Source organism: Neopsephotus bourkii, unplaced genomic scaffold (genome assembly GCF_033783945.1).
Source record: "Neopsephotus bourkii isolate Nb327-2 ecotype Australia unplaced genomic scaffold, CSIRO-AGI_Nbou_v1 NB_549, whole genome shotgun sequence".
NCBI lineage: Eukaryota > Metazoa > Chordata > Aves > Psittaciformes > Psittacidae > Neopsephotus > Neopsephotus bourkii.
In genome coordinates this window covers 943,385-949,384 of record NW_026901050.1, presented here as the reverse complement: position 1 = coordinate 949,384, position 6,000 = coordinate 943,385, and positions in this window count along the sequence as shown.

Genomic DNA, 6,000 nt, shown 5'->3' with positions numbered 1-6,000 from the left:
CTTTAAAAACTCCAGCAATAATGAGCTCCACATTTGGCCTGAATGGCCCCACAGTCCTGCAGACAAAAACCTAGATTTAATATAAGGTGACCACTACCTTTTCCCAACCCAATCAGGAGCCACAAGACATGCCCATTTCCTTTTGACAACAACTAAATATAGAGATATGGTTTTCAGTGAATAAGATAAATAAATTGAACCTGGACTCTGCCAACTGCAAACAAAAGCACATGAGCAAAGGTTGGCACCACACCCAGCTACCTCTACCTCTTTTATTTTCATTTAGTCAGCTTAGTTACAGCTGAACAGCTTGTGATATGCCTTCTTGCAGTCACAGGGCGTGCTGCAGAGGTCACAGGACCAAATGGACAAGGGTGGTTTTGGATCTCCAGAATCTTTCATCTACTGCTTATCCGAACACGATAAGAAAATAAGTGCTGTAATTTTTTGAGTTCATAAGACAGTGTTCAAAGTATGAAACAATAAAAAAGCAATATCATAAAAGGGGAGAAAAAGTCCTTAGCTACAAGACTGCAGCTCCTGTACCAGGGACTGTTTGCAAAATGTTTGTCCATATGTAACACGTCATTAGGATAGTAGTAACTGGTGCAAGGCATCTCACAGACTTTCTTCTTTCTTGATGGCTTTTGGATTTCACTGGGAAACTTAACCCTCTGGATGCTGTGAAAATGCATAATCACCCTTCTGAGCAATCACTTGGCTTGCAGCCAAGACATTCTTGCCTTTGCTAAGCAAAATGGAAAGGAATTATGACCACAATAAAGTGTTCAGCTTACTAATTGCTATTTAATTGCTGTTCAGCATTCCCAATGCATTAACTAGCAATGATGGTGCTACATAAATACTCAAAAGCACCAGCCAGCTCTTTAAAATGCATAGTGTGTCTGGGTGCACATGTATGTGTGTTCATGTGCATGTTTGGGGGCAGTGCAAATAAGAAGGGCTCCTTTCCCCACGTTGCATGACACACAGGCATGAAGTATGTGTGTCCTCTCCATATGGATGTCCCTTACATATGGATGTCCCTTCCAAAGGAATAGCCACCAACTGAGTGGCTCTTTCCTACAGACTTAATGTTCCCAAAGGATGTATACAGAGCTCTCTGACAATGGGCCTCCATTTTTTTAAGTGAAAATCCTGGGTTTTGCTTCCTCCCCCATCCAGAAACACCCTGCTCAAACTGTTCGGCTTCACTGGAAATGCAGTCTGAAAATGCAGCATGACAAAAGAAAATTAAAACAAAGGCAGGGAAGAATCAGTTCCTCTTCTGTAAATGCAGAGAACAAGGAAGACAGGGAACTAATTAAAACCTGGAGAGTCAGTGTTTTTAGGAATAGCTGTCAACAAAAAACAGCTCCCTTCAGCTCTTGAAGAATGCTCATTTTTCCATGAAAAATCTTTCTTGTCACTGGATCTCTGCCTGCCTTGCTGAGGGCTTCTATGTATCAGGCCATCCACACACAGAGGACAGACCTGGAGCAGTCATAAGCTCAGGATGGGTTAAAGACCATTCCTTGGGAATGTATTGGATATTCTGGGGGCAAGCTGGTGTGACCTCTCTGTGTACTAAGCCCCTCTGCCTCCATCCCCTTGCACTGTGGTCAATGCACAGGGAACAGCATACACAGAGAGAGCTGGGGGAGGTAATGGGACCAGGACCATAGGGCAGCCTACAACGTACATCCAAAGCCTAGACAGTCAGTCTGATGCAATGTGCTCCCAGGAGTAAAGTGTGGTTGTGGTTACAGTGAGCTGAGAGGTAGCTCCTGGGCTGCACTTCCAGTGCTTTCAGAGCAGTAGAAATCCTGAGAGTGTTCTCAGCTTTGTGCACATTAGGAGCGTAGACCTGCCTTTCCCATTCCCCTACTCTGTATCTCTATCTGGTACTGACAGGTTAACAGCTAATCCACATTATGTGAGTCTTATTTGACTGTCCTCTGCAGGCTCTAATGAAAAGAAGAAACACTGATCCAGAAATCCCATCAGTATTGACCCATCAGTAACAGTCAAGATGACGTCCCTGTGAACCATGCGCACATGCCAGTATTCCTCACCCCTTTCCATCTGCATCCTCCATTTTGCAGCATAAGGGATGAGCTCCTGTAGCAAATGGGCACTGCAAAGAGCTGAAGAAGAACACTCACTGTGGGAGCACATAGCATCCGCAGATGTCACAGTGGATGTGGATGTGTCAGGTGTGGATGACATTTTAGTTCAGATAGGGCTAAGGTCTATGTAGATCCGAAACAATTTTCTGCCACAAGCTTCCTGTCTGATTTGTGACAAATTACTTAAATCTGCAAAAAAGGGCATAAAATAATTCCTTTTAGGACTCCTCTGGGGCAGAGACCTTTTGTCTGGGCCAGAGCTGTGTAGTACTGACTACCAAGAATGCTGGATTTTATTGAGTCTCTTGACATGCCTGTAACATATAATTAAATAATACTGCAGCAGTCATGGGAAAATTTCTTAGTAACCCCTAGATTATCTGGCTTGAGGGATTATTTTGGTTATTGAATCTGACTTCGTATATACCTGAATTAGGAGGTTTTCATGAGCAATTTCTTGTTTGAATTAGAGCCTCTTTTCCATAAATAATTCTATTACCAGCTTAAAATTGAAAATGATTTTATAAAAAATTACATCTTATTTATAATCTCAGTTTGCTGCCATCCCTTCCCAGATCTTGTTATATCTTTGTCTATTAGATCAAGGAGCCTGAGATCAAAGTTTTGCCATGCTGTGACTCCTTTGACAAACTAAATAGATTGAACTCCTCTTGTCTTACCCTATGAGGTATATTTTGCAGTGCTTTAATCATTCTTGTATGATCTTGTATGATCAGTCTTCTCTCTAATCATTACCAGATAAATGAACTAAATGTTCTTTTAGAAGTGGCTACACCAGTGGATTGAGGGAGGCAATATGACTTCCCCTGTCATTCTCACCTTTCTCCTGCTCACACATCAAGGTTTATAGTAGATATTTTGGCCACTGGAAGCTTGCAAAAGCTTGCCCTTCATGGTCTGCTTGCCCTGTCATCTCCATAGGAACTAATTTTTGCTTGGACACACTGATGTGACCAGAAGACCAAGACTGGTCTCTATCCATAACATATCTTCCTCATTTTTTACCCGCTACCTCCAGTTTTTGCATCAGCTCAAGCTTCCAGCAATCATTAAGACTGGGAATTATTTTTTCTTCCATGTCACTGATGGAAAACATGAAATGACATGAAAGTAAGAGCCAATTCATGTGAGATTTTACTGATAATGTAACCATGCAAATCTCCCACTGACACTGGAATTCTGGACCTGTCAAGTTGTAACTACTAAAAATATGTACTTTTTAAAACAAAAATTATTTTAATAAAAACCCTAGTGTCTTTCCATGAATGTTTCTGGGCATAAACTTTTTTTTATGCCTTATAGGCCATACTCTATAGTAAATGTATTTAAGGATCATTTTTTTCCCCCTGCAATTTCTCCATCCTGTGCTGAAAACTGAAATCTAAACACATTTGGAAGGGAGAAACTATACCCAGTCTCCATTGTGCTGTAAGGGGGCAGCGGTATAGTTCAGTAAGCACCAAGACAGTGCCCAAATCCTTCTGCCTAGAGGCAAGCCAGACCAGCTCCACACCAGCAACAGCAAGGGTAGCTGGGAGCAGGCTCTCCTTGTAGAGGTTGTTCTCCCAGAGGAGCACGCATCCTCACCTAGGTCTCCCTTCTTCAAGGACTCTGAAGCCTCCCTCCAACCTGACAGTTTTGGCTTGCCCTTGGACTGTCACTATTACTGTAACCAGCTCCTCTCCATTTTTTCATCTTATTTGCAGATACCGGTGTTCTGGTGTTCAGACAGGACACCATAGGTTTACCCAGGCAGCTTTTAACCTGCTCTCCTTTTTCCATGAACAAGTGAGAAATCTGTGAAACCTGTTTACAAGTAAGCAGTGGGAGCCTCTCCTCATCTTGCTGTAAGGAGACCCAGCCACAGCTGAACCTCTGAACTGAATGTGCAGACAGTAAATGCTAGTTCTTGCTCCATGATCTAAAACTTCTCAGCTACAGATTTTGCTGCTATTTAATAATTGATTTTTTTATTGCTAATTGCTAATCTGAGTTGGCAGATTTACTGCTCCAAGGCTCTGCTTGCTGCTGACAGATGTGAATGTGAACATTTGATTTCTCCTCAGATATGGGCAGCTTGAGGGTGGGCACTGTGTTGCCCACTGTGTAAAGGAAACATCCAAGGACTGCTGCAAGGGGCTAAGCTAAGGCATTCCTTCATGTTGATTCATGCCTCTTTAAGGCTTCTATAGCTGCAAACTATCTGAACAGCATTTTTGCTTGGTTAGGAAATGACTGGCTTCTGCTCAGGCTGGAAAAGGTAAATGTTTGTGGGCACACTGTGAGTAAAGCACACACGCTGCTGTGAGATTTGGAATCCTCCCACACTGGTTTGTTCCAGACCCTGGAAACACCTGCAATGGCCACTTCTTACAGAGAGCTTTTATCTACTGCTTCTTCATCAAAGCCACTAATTCCTTTAACATGAACTTTGCAGAAGTCATTTATAGCTCCAGCTTCCCTAAGGCCAGATGGCTGCACTCCTCAGAGTCATTCTGGATAGGGCTGGGTTTTGGCATCTACAACCCCTTACAAATCTTACTGCTGAGAAAGATCCTGCATCATCCCCAGAAAGAGGCTTTCCTCTGTGTTACTCTACCTTCCTGTAGTACATGCCAGGTATGGTGAAGGTGGTTATGGTCTTTGCTGGTGTCAAAATTACCCTAGGTCCATACAGGGATTGCAGTCATCCGGTATGTTTCCCAGGACCCAATAAATGCTCTCGGAAAGATCAACTTGGTATAAATTTCTTTCCTCAGTGGGATTGCTCCTCCTGTGTCCATAAAACAGCCAGTAGAGACAAATAGCCATTATTTCTCCCTTTACAACCAACTGCTTGGAAGGCTGGAAGGAATCCAAAGAGATCCCTGGCTCCAGCCTGCTGCCCTAAGGCAGTGTCAGCTGTATTTCAGGGAGGCTCTTATCTTAAAGCTGTGTATGGCAAAAGCAAACTTTCCAAGCTCTGCTTTTTAAAATGTCAGATCTAAGCTCCCTTTTTGTAGTCAAGACCTACTACTCCTTGAATTAGCTACCAAGGACACAGGAAGCAGATTATTCTTTCTTGCAGCGATTTTGTAGGTGTTTCAAGACCATTACGTTTCCTGCTCTTTCTTTTCCATTCTAGGTTAAAACCTGATAATTTCTTCAGTCTGTCCTCATATATCATGCTTTCTAGGCTTCTGCTCATGCATATCAAGTACCTCCTGCAGACTCCCTTTACTTACCCTCCCTCTTTATTAATGCCTGAAGGATTCAAACCTGGGTGCATGCTCCATTTGCCATCTCATCAATGCAGAACAGACTTGAAGTATTGTTTTCTAGGCCACGCTACTCTTGATTCAATGCTTTTTCTGCAACAGCTTCAAGGCACTGTTGGTGGGTAAAAAATGAGACACAGTGTTTAAGGGAATCCAAGTATCAACATGGCATTCCTGGAGATGGGGGTCAGAATACAACTTAAAGAAGAAAAGAACTCAGAGGCCTTGACACAGAAGACATCATTACTTCTCTGTAGTTTTCTTGTTTTGTTTTCAAAGAGACTTCCTGCTGTCTCTGCAATGAACTGGAGAACAGTACATCAAATGCATTGTCAGTAAAATTACAGGGATCTTATGCTCTTTAAGGATATAGACTCTTTGGTAAATTACTGTCATTCTTCACTTTCATTGACTTACTTCTGTAATGCAGTTCACCCAGACTGCAGCAATTCTTGCTGCCCTAGTTGTTCTGCTACCGCATCCTGTCATTTGTATGAAGTCTTTGCACTACTTTCCTGGTAAGTTCCATACTAAAGCAAAGTTCTTCGTAACAGCCATATTCCCATGGTCCTGAATGGTGATATCCCTGTAAA